A 14,889-nucleotide genomic window follows, 5' to 3' on the forward strand; every position below is an offset into this window, starting at 1 on the left:
TTGACTCGTGTTGATTTATGATACCATCACTATTATTTCATAAGACCATCATTATTATTTATGAGGCCAAATAACTGAAGTGACGCCATATATTGTAACATAATGTTTTTTACGGGATTCCTTGGATTTCAAAGAATTTCCAAACCAGATACTGTCCCGTTATTTCCTAAATCATTTCCTGGCGTCATTTAAAGCCAAAACATAGTTCTTGTGGTGCCTGCACCAGAACTATCGATTATTACCCCCAAAATGAAAACGTATGCATAAAAAAAGAGAAATATAAGCCAAAAGGCTTCGTCGGAAGTCCACAGTCTCACGGCTTACTCGATCAGGGTTGCTTTGTAATTTTTCATAATCGATTGCCAGTAATCGACCACAGCGCCCCCTCTTTTTTGTTAAAAAAAAAAAGAAAATAAAAAATGGGGGGGGGGGGGGTGGGATTTTGTTGAGGCGCCCCCAACCCTACTTGTCGCCCCCAATCTACTACGCCCCCAATCTCTACTTTTCGTACCACAAACTCACAATTCTTGGGGTGATCGATCATTTCTGTATGCTGGCCCATTCCTATGGAATAGACTCCCACATAACATTCGCAATATGTCCTCTCTAAGTGAGTTTAAGAGCTCACTTAAAACTTGGTTATTTAGACAAGCTTTTTCGTAAACATTTCCTTTATTCCTTTTCTCATACCTCCTTTTCACTGTTTTTTTTTCTCTGCCTCTCTTTCTTGCGCCATGAGCATTTTTTCATGATGGATACCGGCGCATTACAATAGTGTTCATATTATTATTATTAACCTCTTTCTTTACGTGTTTCCTGGATCCGTCCCTGATTACAGTGATATGGACTTTGCAACTTGTCACTCCCACTTCCTGATAGTGTCTTTCAGAAACCGGTACTTTGGTAATGAAAACGAAAATGAAGGTCCAGATTGGAAGTTTAAAACAGAGACTACGCTGCATTAGCGTGGGTGTCGAGTTGAGGAGGCATGTCGGGGCACGACTGCAGGACCAGTCAACGTCACAGTTAGGACCTTTCCAATTCATTCAAAACTGGGTTCTTTATTTACGCTAATTTCTCGACGCAGAATTAATTTTCTTACATGGATGGGTATGAATTTGGGTATTAAGCAATTTACCTACTTATACGACGTTCAAACACCATCTGATACAGAAAAGCCACCATGAACGATACTCAACATATTTTGAAAGAAAAAAAAAAGCACAGCTATGATCCCCCCCCCAAAAAAAAAAAAAAAAATATGGACTATTCCACAGAACTTTCTGGGAGAGCGTTAGCTACTATTAAAAAAGAGGCAGGGAATCCATTGCCAAGACTGCGACTGCGACCTGCGGCTTCTCCTCATCGGTAGAAACGCGGAGCGGTATTCGTTGTGACTGTCTATTCTGAGACTATACTCGACAACAGAGGACATCTGAGCTTTGTCGTCAGGGCGTTGCCTGTAGTCCCTATACCGAACATGTTGTCTGCATGCAGCATGTTGAGCTTGGTCGTGTGCCTTTCGGGCCAATTCTCAGCTGGTAAGGGCTGCAAAGTCTATATTCTTATTTTTTTTTATTTATTTATTTTTTTTATTTATTTATTTATTTATTTATTATTATTATTATTATTATTATTATTATTTATTTATTTATTTATTTATTTATTTTTTTTTTTTTGCAGAGAGGGGACTGCGTGTATCCATGTTGCTTGAACACAGATGACTGAAAGGTTTTAAGGTGATAAAGTCCATAAAGTTTTATATGCTTTTGTATCTAAGTATCGTATCGAATAGGATGTAGTAGGTATAGGTCGTAGGACATTAGGACAGGTCAAGATAGGATTATGTAGGATTAGGATCAGGGTACATAAATCCCAGGCCTGTATAATCTCATAACTATGCTTTTCTATGCCCCATAAAAATAAACTTTAGACGTTCTTAAAAGATTTTCTGAACGTTCTAGACGGATATGAAACGTTCTCTAAACGTTCTAGAAAGGGTCATAAGACTTTTTAGACGTTCTTAAAACGCTTTTTGAAAGTTCTAGATGGTTTTCAAAGGTTTTCTGGACGTCCACAGAACGTCCACAGAACGTTTTGAATATTCTTAAATTGTTTTCTGACGTCTATAAAGTTTGAAAGGTTTTCTGCAGGTCCTTCAAAACTCAGAAAGGTTTTTATTGGGTTTTTTAAACGTTAAAAAAAAAGGTTTTAATAACGTCCACTTAAAAAGATAAAAATACGTCGAAAACCTTCTGAAAACGTTTTGACTAAACGTCCAAAGAACGAAACTGGAACGTTTCAAGAACGTTCACAAAACGTCCAAATGCTAGCTAGGATGTCTACTCCGACTTCGTCATTAATAAGCTTCCACTGTATGTTTTTATTAGGTCTGCTACTTCAACTTCGCCTTTAATGAACGTTTAAAAAGCGTTTTTATTCGGTCTGCTACGTCTTCGTCACTGGTTCCTTTATCATGAATATTAATGCATATTTATCAATATTCAAATAGGAAAATGTAAAATTGGAAAGCTAGTGGAAATAGATGAAAGACACTGAAATCTGAAATATTTAGACTGGATTCAGACTAAAATTGTACTCATGATATCGTTCAGTTATTTGCAATTTCAGATTGTGTTATGAAAAGGTATTTTTTATGTCTTAATAGGCCTATTAAGGTGTGTGTGGTTTAATTTTAGTAACCACGTCTTCATGCATTTTTGCCGGTATGTAAAAGAATGTGATTCAGATACATCAACTGGGGAAAGAATGTAGTAGGTATAGGTGGTAGGACATTTAATCTAGGAACCGGTTACAATAGGATTATATAGGATTAGGGTACATTAATCACAGACTGTGCCTGCATAATCTCATAACAATACATATTTTTTTTTTCTTTTTTAAGCCCGATGAAAAATACACAGACATTTTTTTTTTTTTTTTTTTTTTTTTTTTTTTTTTTTTTACAAGGCTTTCTGGACGCCTATACGGGTATGAAATGTTTTCGAAACGTTCTGGAAAGGGTCATAAGACTCTTTTAGATGTTCTTTAAACGTTCTTTGAACTTTCTAGACGGTTTTTAAAGGTTTTCTGGACGTCCGCAGAATTTCCACAGAGCGTTTTGAATATTGTAAAGGTTTTCTGACATCTATAACGCTAATTAGTTTTCAGCAGGTCCTTAAAACATTGAAAGGTTTTTCTTTTTTCAATGGTTATCTTTTAAACGTCCATTTGAATCGTTTTAAATACGTCGAAAACCTTCCGCAAAACGTTTTGGCCAAACTTTTGAATAACGAACTTGAAATATATCGGGAACGTTCAGAAAACGTCCAATTCTTAGCTGGGATAATTCATTTCATTTTATTTATCAAGTTTCCACATAAAGCATACAGTGTTGTATATGTTATACACATATCCAGTAATCAATAAAAAATAACATATATTTGTAAATTCACTATAAAGAGACGTTAAACAATATTTCATTACGTAAATGAGTTCAAATCAGTCAAGAGTACGTTACATTTGTATTGAATGATTAAGATTATGTGCGGGGAAACCTACAGAGAAGCAGAAGCTTGTGGGGGTAGGTAGCCAGAAAAAAAAAAGTCAAACACGATCGTTCACACACACACACACACACACACACCCATATACACTGCACGCACGCATTTAGATGAGGTGAACCAATTCTATAAATGCAGTAAATTAAAAAAAAAAATGGCATGCCTGTAGATGATTGAACAGACGGGAAGGAATGAGTCTAATTTCCATATTTAAATCATTGAAATTATAAATAATATTAATTTGGAAATGAGCCAGTGACGTATAAACTTGGAAATACGGTGAGATTACAAAAACAAGACAAAGGCATAAAAACTTAAAAACAAAAACAATGAAAAAAAAAACAACCAAAACAAATCAACAATCTTTATGTAAGAGTCAACTTTATTGTGAACACGGGTAAAGCTGCCAGAACAAATTCTTCAGCACAACAGGTAGGACATACTACATCATGACATTTTCTGTTTCAGCATTTGCTGACCTATATCGTTGGTCATATTGAATAAAATCAGATAAAATATCATTTAGGTGTTTTTACTGATTTTGTTAAGACTTCGGTACTCTGGATTGCGATACTATAACTAGTTCTATTTGAAATTTCCCTTCCAGGAACAAATGTTTCCGATGTGATGCCTACAGAACATGCAGAAAGAGTTGGTAAGAACAGTTTTGGTATTGATATTCTTTGTCCAATATATAACTGTCTTCAGTTCTACCATTCTGTTTTGTTCTATGAAATGTGCAATATGATGACATCAGATGCTTTTTAATTTTTCAGCTGCTTATAGTGCTTGATTTGATTACCCTGAAGCAATAACTTTATAGTACATGTTATATTTGATGCTATGGATATACCACTAAATTAATTTAAAGGTAGACATTAAGAAATGGGAGACAAGCTCCCTAGTACCTGGTTTAATAGTGACCAAGTGAAGAGCTACTATGAACGTGTGTTTATAGTTTCGGGGAGCAAAGTTTGGTCGAGTCACCATGTAGGCGAAGTTAAAAAGTTATTGAATAATTCTGGTCTTAAACAAATGTAAAAGAAGCCTGCTGTATTTTTTGTTTTAAAAATGAGCCTACCAATATCTCCTGAATACATCTTTTGCAAATGAAATCTATTTTCAAGTAAGCTCCAAATTGGGTAGACAAATCCGACATAGTGGATAAGCGCATTGAGTCATGGTTTGAGTTTACTGCAGAAGCAAACCACTTGAAGATTAGGCCCTAATTAGTAAGAAAATGACTTGCTCCTAAAACCATACGAGATGAGTTTGTGAAGAGAATTATAGAAATTTGACCTCAAGGAATACTTTCCCTCAATGGAGCGTTCATGTATTTTTTTTTTTTTTTATTAATGTGATGAGTGTGGATAAGACCAGATATTTGGCTGTCCAAAATTAGTGCAACGTGCTCCAAGATGATGGAATGCGGCTCGGAAAAAAGAGAGGAAATATAAGCGAGACTTGAGTGTAGTTAAACAGGCAACAAGTATGCCCAAAACTACAAAGGAAACAAACAGTTCAGAGTTAACAATTTAATATTTCTTTCAAAACAGATGACCTCAGCAGATCATAAAGTCACCATTTACCAACGATTTCAAAATTCTCGACAAATTTAAGGCATGTTTGTGTTGTATCTGTTATATGTCATGATGCAAACAAGTTAAAGAAACTTCTACCTTTTTTCTTTTATCATTTTTAGTCACCACAGATATTTCTGGAGGACAAGCTTTCAACTTTGAATCTGGTCAAAATGCCACCATCTCATCTCCTAATTATCCCTTACCTTACGACAGCAACACTAACATGACCTGGATGGTGTCTGTTCCAGAGGGCTGTGGCATAACTTTGCGCTTTGTAACTTTTAACACCGAGCACTCTTACGACAAGCTCACAATCGCAGATAACCCTGACTTCTCTGAAGTAGCCGATGAGTTTTCAGGGCAACTTGCCCCGACCAGCTATGACTATGACTTCAGCTCTGCCTGGATCAGGTTTTACTCTGACTCCTCAATAAACTCAGATGGATTCGAGGCAGTCATTTCAGCAAGATGCGCAGAAGGTTAGAAGAGTCCTCTTAAAAGAAGAAAAAATCCTTGAAGTATATCTTTTTGGAAAATCCATAATGTTAGTGCATGATTTCAACTAAAAATTTTACAGTCACCTTAATTGTATTTGCCATCTTCAGATGTGCCATTCTAATTTTTGTGCATTCTGCTGTGTCTCTGAGTAAAGTTCTCGAATATCATGGCCGCTAATAGACATATGATATATTTACAAGGAAAATTCCAAAGAGTTTGATAGTCAGATGCTTAAAGTAGAAGGCCACAATTTTTTTTTTCTTTGGTTAAGAAGCAAGGGAATTACATGAACAGACAGTGAACGTTTCAGCATCTTCTGATCTAAATTATGAAATAAGTGTTTTGTTGTTGTTGTTGTTGTGATCAATCAAGCAAAATAAGACAACTCCGTGATGTAGTGTGTGAACGAACCTGTGCATACAAATTGTTTCTTTCTGTTACTTTTGTTTATGATCTAGATATCGATGTACGTCAGATAATTTCATTTTATCTCTCCACCCTCTCTCTTCATGAATTTACAACAGAAAGCGGCATTATGTGCGCACAGTGCAGGGAAATGAGGTCAAATATGCCAGGATTCAGTGGTGATAGTGAAGTCGGCCCACCTTGTGAGGATTTCCCGTCGGCCCACCCCATTAACTGTTCTCAGTCTGGGAGCTGCAAGTTTACAAATATCACAATCTCTATGTACCATCAATTGTGTAAGTTTGCAAATTTTTCTATACAGGATCTCTGAACTGTTGATTCTCGTCATCTTTGACACCTGTTATGACAGCACTTTTCATTTGAATGAGAGATGTTATACTAGTTTATGTATGCAGCAAAAGGATACCAAAATAGTAACATCTATATTTCCGTGGAGCACGAGGGATAATTTCCGTCTCTCCAAATTGTTTTCCTTAAATGATTATTTTTACGTGAATCACATTTCTATCTAAGGAAAATAACATAACTATATGTCATTTGCTGCCAATTTTGTGTTGTGTTGTTATCCATGCAGCAGTGATATCTTTTCGGTATGAGAAGTTGTGGCTGCGTAAGTTTATTCTTACGGTATTTTTGTGTATGAGGTAAATTTGCGAAATGAAGACATTATTCCTGCATCTCATTTGCTCACGTGATTGCGAATAATATACTTATTTTGTTAAATTTTGTTCGTAACATCCGTGTTTTAGTCTCTTTTTTTTTTTTATAAAACTTGCATCATGTTTTCTAATAAGATGATTTGTGACCGTGCATCACAAAACCAACAAAAGTCGCATTCCCTGATTTTACGTGAGGACTCATCAATGTGAAACGGGTCATTCTAGTCAATCGTAAGGCTTTAGTGTATTTTGGAAAAAAAAATCTTCTTAAAAGATAACCTATGTTTTGGGTCATAAAACAAATGAGATTTTTAAACCAGTTTTTCGAAAACTTTTTTTTTTAAAGAATTGTGTGCTTCGGTATGTCTTGAGGCCTCCTTTAATTCGTCAAAAGCTCCCTACAGACATCTCACTTTCAACTCTAATTATACTACTGTTTTGAAAGGCGGTATTGGTCATGCACAAAATGTACTTACAGCATGCTCAGTGTTAGTTTAATCTAATATTCTAATCAATGCTGCTATAAGGGAGTTTTCATCCCGTTTTTTTTTTCTTGTTCGTTCCATTCATTCTGCAAAAACACAGGTTGATATGTTTAAGCACTTGAAGACCCTTTAAGCTTCAGAGCCTCTTTTCTCAGTACACACTTTTCAAAGTGTGTGCTTTCTTGGCTGGCGTTTTTTTTTTTTTTTTTTTTTCTTGTCAGGTTTTTTTTATGCAAAAGTCTCATTTTAATCTGCGAAGTGAAATACTGTGTTTACACAACAAGCTCCGAACATCTTGTCTTATAGATTTTTGTGCTATAAATGTTTTGGATTTTGCAAATGACAATCAGCTGCGTGACGGAGGGGGGGGGGGGGGAATACGAATGAATGCTGGAGTTTGAGATGCCTGTTTCTTAAACATCGCAGGGAGCTAATTAAAGGTATACTTTGATATACGTGGATATTAGAATTTTGCCATGTGTGTTTGACAGTCCTTCAGTGATATATCTATACTAGTGGGTAATTGATGCAACGCTATTAGATATTAGGCTGCAAAATGCTTAATGGCATGGGATGTAGAGTATTCATTCTTTTTTGTGTCCCCATCTCCGTTTTGATATGTTGGGTATGTTTACAGTTGGCAACGTTACAACGGCTCAACTGGAGAGAGGGTGCAGCGATGCGGGCATGCCTCCTAACGTGTGCCTCACTCCGGCAGACTTGCCTGGAGTGATGGAGGGACTCCGGGGTTCTCTAGAGGCCAGTGGAATGACCTTTCAGGGATTGGAGGGCCGGCTCTGCACCTGCAACACAGGCGACCTGTGCAATGAAGGACCACTGGGCGTGTCTGCAACATCAACAGCAACTAATGCAGGTATATTATATTTGTTACAGAGTCTACTTATTATACCCTTCTGCATTCATTTATCCATTAGACTTGTAGTGTGCAAAAAAAAAAAAAAAATATCTAGGAGACATGCGATGTGACCATCATTTACCCAGTGAAAATTTATCATGCTTCTTGTTCTTACATTGACAACATAATTATGTCCAACAACCTGCCCAGTGAATACAATGCAATGATTACATCTGTATCAGTGTATAGCGTATACCTGCCATGTAAACGTAGGCCTACACTATATCTATTCAATATTTTTTTTTTCTTGAATGGTATACACCCAAGACAATTTCAAATGTTCAACCCAAAACAACTTATTTGAACTAAAACACCTGTACAAAAATATATAGACTGTACCAAAAAGACCTAGGTAACAGGAACCCCCTGACAGCACCCATACCGCATACGGGGATATGCATGACTGTCCAGTCGAAATTGGGATCTGCATGTATGAATCGTGCCCGGTGTCAACGTCAGTGAAGTCTTGATCTTTGGTTGGAACAGACGCCTCTTAATCGTACCTACAGAAAGGGGAAAATCAAACCACCTGGCTGTAGAGGGACCTAAAGAGATACGTATCTGACATTATGTACAAAATGATGATATCCAACTCTTAGGAATTAATTACATGTACCGTTGTCCGATGATCATAATTATGTGCAGTACTTCCCTTCGTCTGATTTATGCACAATCAATTTGATCGAAATTTTCATATCACAAGCACACCCCCGCTGTTGTTGAGTACCTAATCATTCATGTTCATACATTTTGTAGGCTTTAAAATTATAATCTTACGTAACATCATAGTCTCCTTGTTATTTTAGATATAGCTTCAAGTGCTTTTGAAATCACTTTTAATACTCCGTTTCTGTCTTCTCCTTTCTGTTTTAGATGTCCCCTTCTCCGTCCATCGATTTTTGTCTCTTTATAAAATCATATATGCATATTTTGATCACCAAATTTGTTTAAAATTTTAAACACTTCTATCATTGTCTATGTTGTTGTTCTTCCAGTTCCACTTTGAATCTTGATTTTCATAAACTCTAAGTTTCTCTGAGGTAGCCATCCCTGTCAAGCACCTGTAGTAATGACGGTCTTCTCTATACAAATTTTACCTCAAAATTTAAGTAAAAGTTTACATGTAAATCACGTGATTTCTTTTCCGGCCTACCCGTCTTCAGTGTTGAGTAAGTTTAGTTATTACTAATTAGTCAAATCACGAATATCTGTTTCATTTGTCACATTTCTTATTTCTCTTTACAAGCAATATTATAAAGTAACACAAACCGAAACTGAAACCCAGATTAAAAAAAAAAAAAAACCGCAGGAATTACGGAAAATTTTATATCATTTTCCCTGCCTTATTTCTAGTTACGAGGCAAATCCCCGCAGTACAAACATTAAACCTGGAATCTGAAGGGAGCGCCACCATCTCATCCCCTAATTATCCCCAACCATACGACAGCAACACGGATATTACCTGGGTGGTGTCTGTTCCAGATGGCTGTGGCATTGATTTGTACTTCGTCAGTTTCAGTACCGAGCGTTTTTATGACAAGCTGACAATAGCAGACAATCCTGACTTCTCTGAAGTGGCCGATGAGTTCTCAGGGCGTCTTGACGCAGCAACTAGGACTGAGTACGACTTCAGCTCTGCCTGGATCAGGTTTCACACTGACTCATCAGTAACATCAGATGGATTCGAGGCAATTATTTCAGCAAGTTGTATCGATGGTAAGAACATATTCTAATTTGTTGGTATAGGACTTTCGTCACTTTCCTGACCGCCGATCGATTAATATATCCAAAAACAAGGTAAAAAAATGTTCCTAATACATGTCAAAGGTGGGACCACCTATTATTAGGACCTCTTCGAATTTGGATATCTCGACCATTTCAAAAAAAAAAAAAAATCATCATAAGAACTTGGAGTTCCTCTTAAAAGTATATGCACTTCATACTTACCTTGATCATGGAGCTGTAGCTCATGTATATTTAGGCCTATTCTTGAAATAAGATAAGAGTAAAGATATTAATTCATTGTCATTGGTGTTTTTTTTTTTCGTCAGTTATAATTATATAAACTTGTATTTGAATCTTATAAATACCGTCTGCTTATTGATGAAGGTCTTCTAAATTTATACCTAAAAAATTTTTATTTGTTAATGTTACCAGTATTTCGTTTATTTACCTGTATGTCTGTTCAATGTAAACGAGTAAGAGAGGGCTATATTGCTATTGACTTGCCACGAGAAAATCAAACTTTCGTCGTCAATCTATCACAACTAAGTAAATAGAAAAAAAAACCAAAGACAAAACTTTAAAAAGGTGCACAACAAAAGGTGCACGAGCGTTTTTAAATGATTTTCTCCTATTTCTTATTACTTCTTTCTACTACAGAGCACACATTCAACCTGGAATCTGGCCAGAGGGCCGCCATCATTTTCCCTAGTCCTCCCGTACATTATTACAGAGACACTGAAGTTTCATGGATGGTGTCTGTTCCAGAAGGCTGTGACATGACTTTGCACTTTGTCAAATTTCGTATTTGGACAAGATATGACACGCTAAAAATCGCAGACAACCCTTACTTTTCCGGAGTAACCGATGAGTTCTCAGGAGTAAATGTCCCATCAACCAGGAACGACTATCACTTCAGTCCAGTCTGGATCAGGTTTCACTCTGATTACCTGATGCCCTCGGATAAATTTGAGGCAATCATTTCAGCCACTTGTCCTGACGGTAAGAACATAACTTATTAATTCATTCAAGCGTTTAACACAATGTGCCTGATTGATACCGCTTGCTGACTACCAGGTATTGCTAGTCACTTGGGGCGAACCACGAGGGGTGGGCATCATTTTGCCTGTTTTCCTGTGTATCTTGGTATGGGGACCACTTAACCGGGCCAACACCCTTTATAGCTTCCTACAATGAATGAATGAATGAAGTTGGATCTTTATCATAGTCGAGTTGTGGCTAACTCACACATGGTGCATTCATTTTAATGTTCTATCCGAGGAATATAGAGCGTTTTGCCTCTTTTAGAGGGGACGGAATGCTTACACACGATATTGCTCAGTAAGCAATGGTGAGAGTCTGGGATCGAACCCGTTACCCTCATAGGCAGACTGAGCCATTTCACTTCAATAGAATGCATAATGGTGGTGTATGAACTTCAAGTTTACAGCCGATCGATCCAGTTTCTGTCTTCTCAAGAGTTTGGATTATGTCCTTTGCTACAGTTAGGCGTTCATCTTCAAATCAATAAACATGCTTCCAGCAAATAATAACATGTAATAATGAAGCTTGTTTATTTTAGAACTTACGAAACTTCGGAATAACGCCACAAATTTTCGGATTATAAAAGAACGCTTTATCAGATTGATGTACCTGCAACTATATGTGACCGTGCACCTCAAAACGAACGTAAAGTCGCACACACTGATTTTGCGTGAGGACTGAAAATAAGTGAAATGGGTCAACCTACCAGAACTTGAATTTTTCATATTTTCTGAAAGAGCGGGTCTTCTTCTACATTATGCTAAAATTTGGTATCATAAACCAGGCAGGAAAGTGGTTTTTTTTAGTAGTTTATCTCGAAATTTTTTGGTAGAATAGTGTGATTAGGTGTGTCTTTTGAATCCTTTTTTTCATTTCTTAAAAACCTTGTCAATTCTCTTCACTTTCAACTCTAATAACTTTCGAAAGGATAGTGCTACTGCTTTGAAAGTTGGCATTAATTATGGACAGAATGTGTTAATGAGGCATGCTTAATTTCAGTTTAATCTGATAATCCCTTCATTGTTGTTATTCTGGTGGTTTACTTCCTGTCTTTTGTCCCATTCATCGCACAGCCAGCATGGTTTGGTAAAGATTAAGCGCTTGAATAGACACTGTACGTCAGAGCCTCTTTTCTCAGTTCACACTTTTCCTGAGTTTTTGCTTTCTTTCCAATATCTAGATAGGTTAGGAGAGTCTATTTGATTTGAGTTATACATCATTTTAAAGCTTAAGGTCTGCTCTTTCAGAATATGGTCTTAAGTAAAAATTCATGTCTGGCGACTTTTTGTTAGTTTTGAGGTGCAGGGTCACATATGGAGTTTCTTTCTGCCTCGGAATAGCGAACGTTTGGAATAACGAACTTATCATCCCGTTTTATTTCTTTTGAATAAAAAAAATGAACTATTCAGTGAGAAAATGTAAAATTGTGAAATTGTAGAATCCTGCAACTGAAATAGAAAAAAAAACCAACACAACAACAATGGTGACTGACCAGAGCTCAAATCTGGGACCTCAAATATTGAAGAGGAATTTGTATTCAAACTAACGAGTAGCTAACTTAAGCTGATTACAATCTCCACAATACCATATTTATTTTAATGTGTCGTGATAGTTCCATAGCTTTTTTTTTCAAGGAAATTGTAAGTATGCAATTGCAAGTTCATATTCCCTTGCCGCTCTTAAACTACATGAACAAAACTGCCAACCTTAACTTTTATGATGTTTCTTATGTTATCCCAAGAAACAGAAGAAATTATTTTACCGAATGATTAAATGAAAACATTTTTTTTTTAAATCTAATATAGACAAAATTATGACTGTCCATGTTTATTGGATTTTTTTTTTCAGTGTACATGAATTTGTCTGCTTTTCAATTTGTAGAGTTTACTTTAGCAGCCTTGTATCTCTCAAACGTGTTACATTAATGCTAATATTGGAAAACATGCAGGCGATGTGTATTATGATCTTTTCCTTGTGCATATGATGATGTTGCGCTATTACGCCGTTTGCTTTATCATGCGATTATTTTCCACATGGTAGAAGCTGAGCCTGACCCCTCATCAGTCTGTCCAGGCGGCTGGTTTCCAGCCGGGTCCAAGTGTCTGCATATAAAAAACCAAATGTGGTGGTTCAATGCTAAGAGTAGTTGCAATTACATGCAAGAGGTGGAGCTAACAAATGGTGAGATGAGGCAGCCATCACTTCTTTTCGTGGAGAACGACGCAGAGTTTGACGCGCTGCAGCTTCACTTTGATGGTCTCTCTACTTGGATAAACTGTCACAAATTGGGCGAGCCTGAATGGGTGTGTGAGACGGACGCACGCGGTATCCGCTCAAATTATAGAAGTAAGGAAACAGTTTTGTAAAAAGATAATTGCACACCCTATCTATAAGGTATACGTCCATACTATGGGTAGATGGTTGTATAGATCACAATCAAATGATTTCCTGAGAGCCATTACGTGACAGTTAGTTAATTGTCTAATTAGTTATTTTGCCTCGGATTTAGAATAATAATACAATCAATAACGAGTGGCCCACTATCATCGCTCTAATCGTCTATGCTCAGCTGCATTGCTTGTTTATTATAAATACATTGGAAGGGGTTGCGTTATTAAGCTTATTAAGCTATAGTGCTGGTCCCGAAAATCTTGCGAAGATTACTGCAGTCAAAAATATATCATACCAGTACCTTCTTAAACAGATAATACACGTTACTTAATGGGCATTAATTAAATTATCTGTAACTTTGGAAACGTTTTTACCTTTCCAGTAATACCTCACTTGTAAAAAACAAAACAAAAAAAAAACAAAAACAAAAACAAACAAACAAACAAACCAGAAAATATTCTAGAAGTTATGATTTAAAAAAAAAATCCTGTATTTTCTTATTAGTTTCTTTGTTTTTAGCAGCTTTAATCACAAATATCTCAACTTAACAAGAATGGATTTAGCTCGTTTTGCGATAAACTCTTCGTATTCGAACTTCAATTGCTGTGCTTCTATTTTCTTTTCAATACAACACGAGATTGGGATGCCGGTGAACCAGATGATGAATATGCCAGCTGTGCCTGCATCTACATGCTGAATAGGAAATTCCACAATGAAATGTGCAGCGACAAAAGGACAGCCATTTGCCAAATTATGGTTGAAGGTCAGTAGCCAATGTTTTTTATCCACCTGTGATGGTTTGGAGGGCATGGCAGGACCAGATATGAAATTGGCCTGGGTCCTGTTTTATCAAAAGATATAATCGATTTTAAATTTTCTGAACACATACGTTGCCATAGACTTGTGATAGAAATCAACTTTATAAGAAATTGTAACTTTTCATAAAACAGGACCCTGATGTCATAAATCTGAGACACTTTGGGATCACAAAAAGAAATTAATAGTAACAAAAAAGAAAAACAAAAGCTATAAACCCACCAGAATCCCCCCCCCCAAAAAGAAATCACTCTCAAAGTTTATTTGAGAGTTTAACATAGAATTATGCATTCGATTAAATTGGAAGAACAATCTATCAATACAACATGTGCTTTATACCTTGGCGTTTCAATTCATACATTTTGCAGCTGTAAATAAAGTCACCTGAAATACCATAATTTTATTGTGGATTGCCACTCCGGTGCACATTGTAAGATTGTGCATTCACTTCATAAATAATGATATCGTTATAATTATGAGGAATAACTGGTTCAAAATAAATGTTGGCAATACTCTGATGGCGGGTTTCATGTAGAGGTTAATTTCTCTTCTAACATCTTGTGAATTTCTGATTACCCTTTCAGAAACAAATGTGCCCGACCTGATATCAAACAACGGTATTGGTAAGAACAACTTTCATAATGATACTCTGTAGGATTAAGTTTCTTAGTTGTTATTTTAGGTGAACGTTTCGAAAGGAGATTTTTTTTTTTAAATTTTGGTGCAGTTGTTATTCCTATATTGGCTGTATGACTTTGTACTTAAGTATTATTTCATGAATGCTTA

Source organism: Diadema setosum, chromosome 17, assembly GCF_964275005.1.
Source record: "Diadema setosum chromosome 17, eeDiaSeto1, whole genome shotgun sequence".
Lineage (NCBI taxonomy): Eukaryota > Metazoa > Echinodermata > Echinoidea > Diadematoida > Diadematidae > Diadema > Diadema setosum.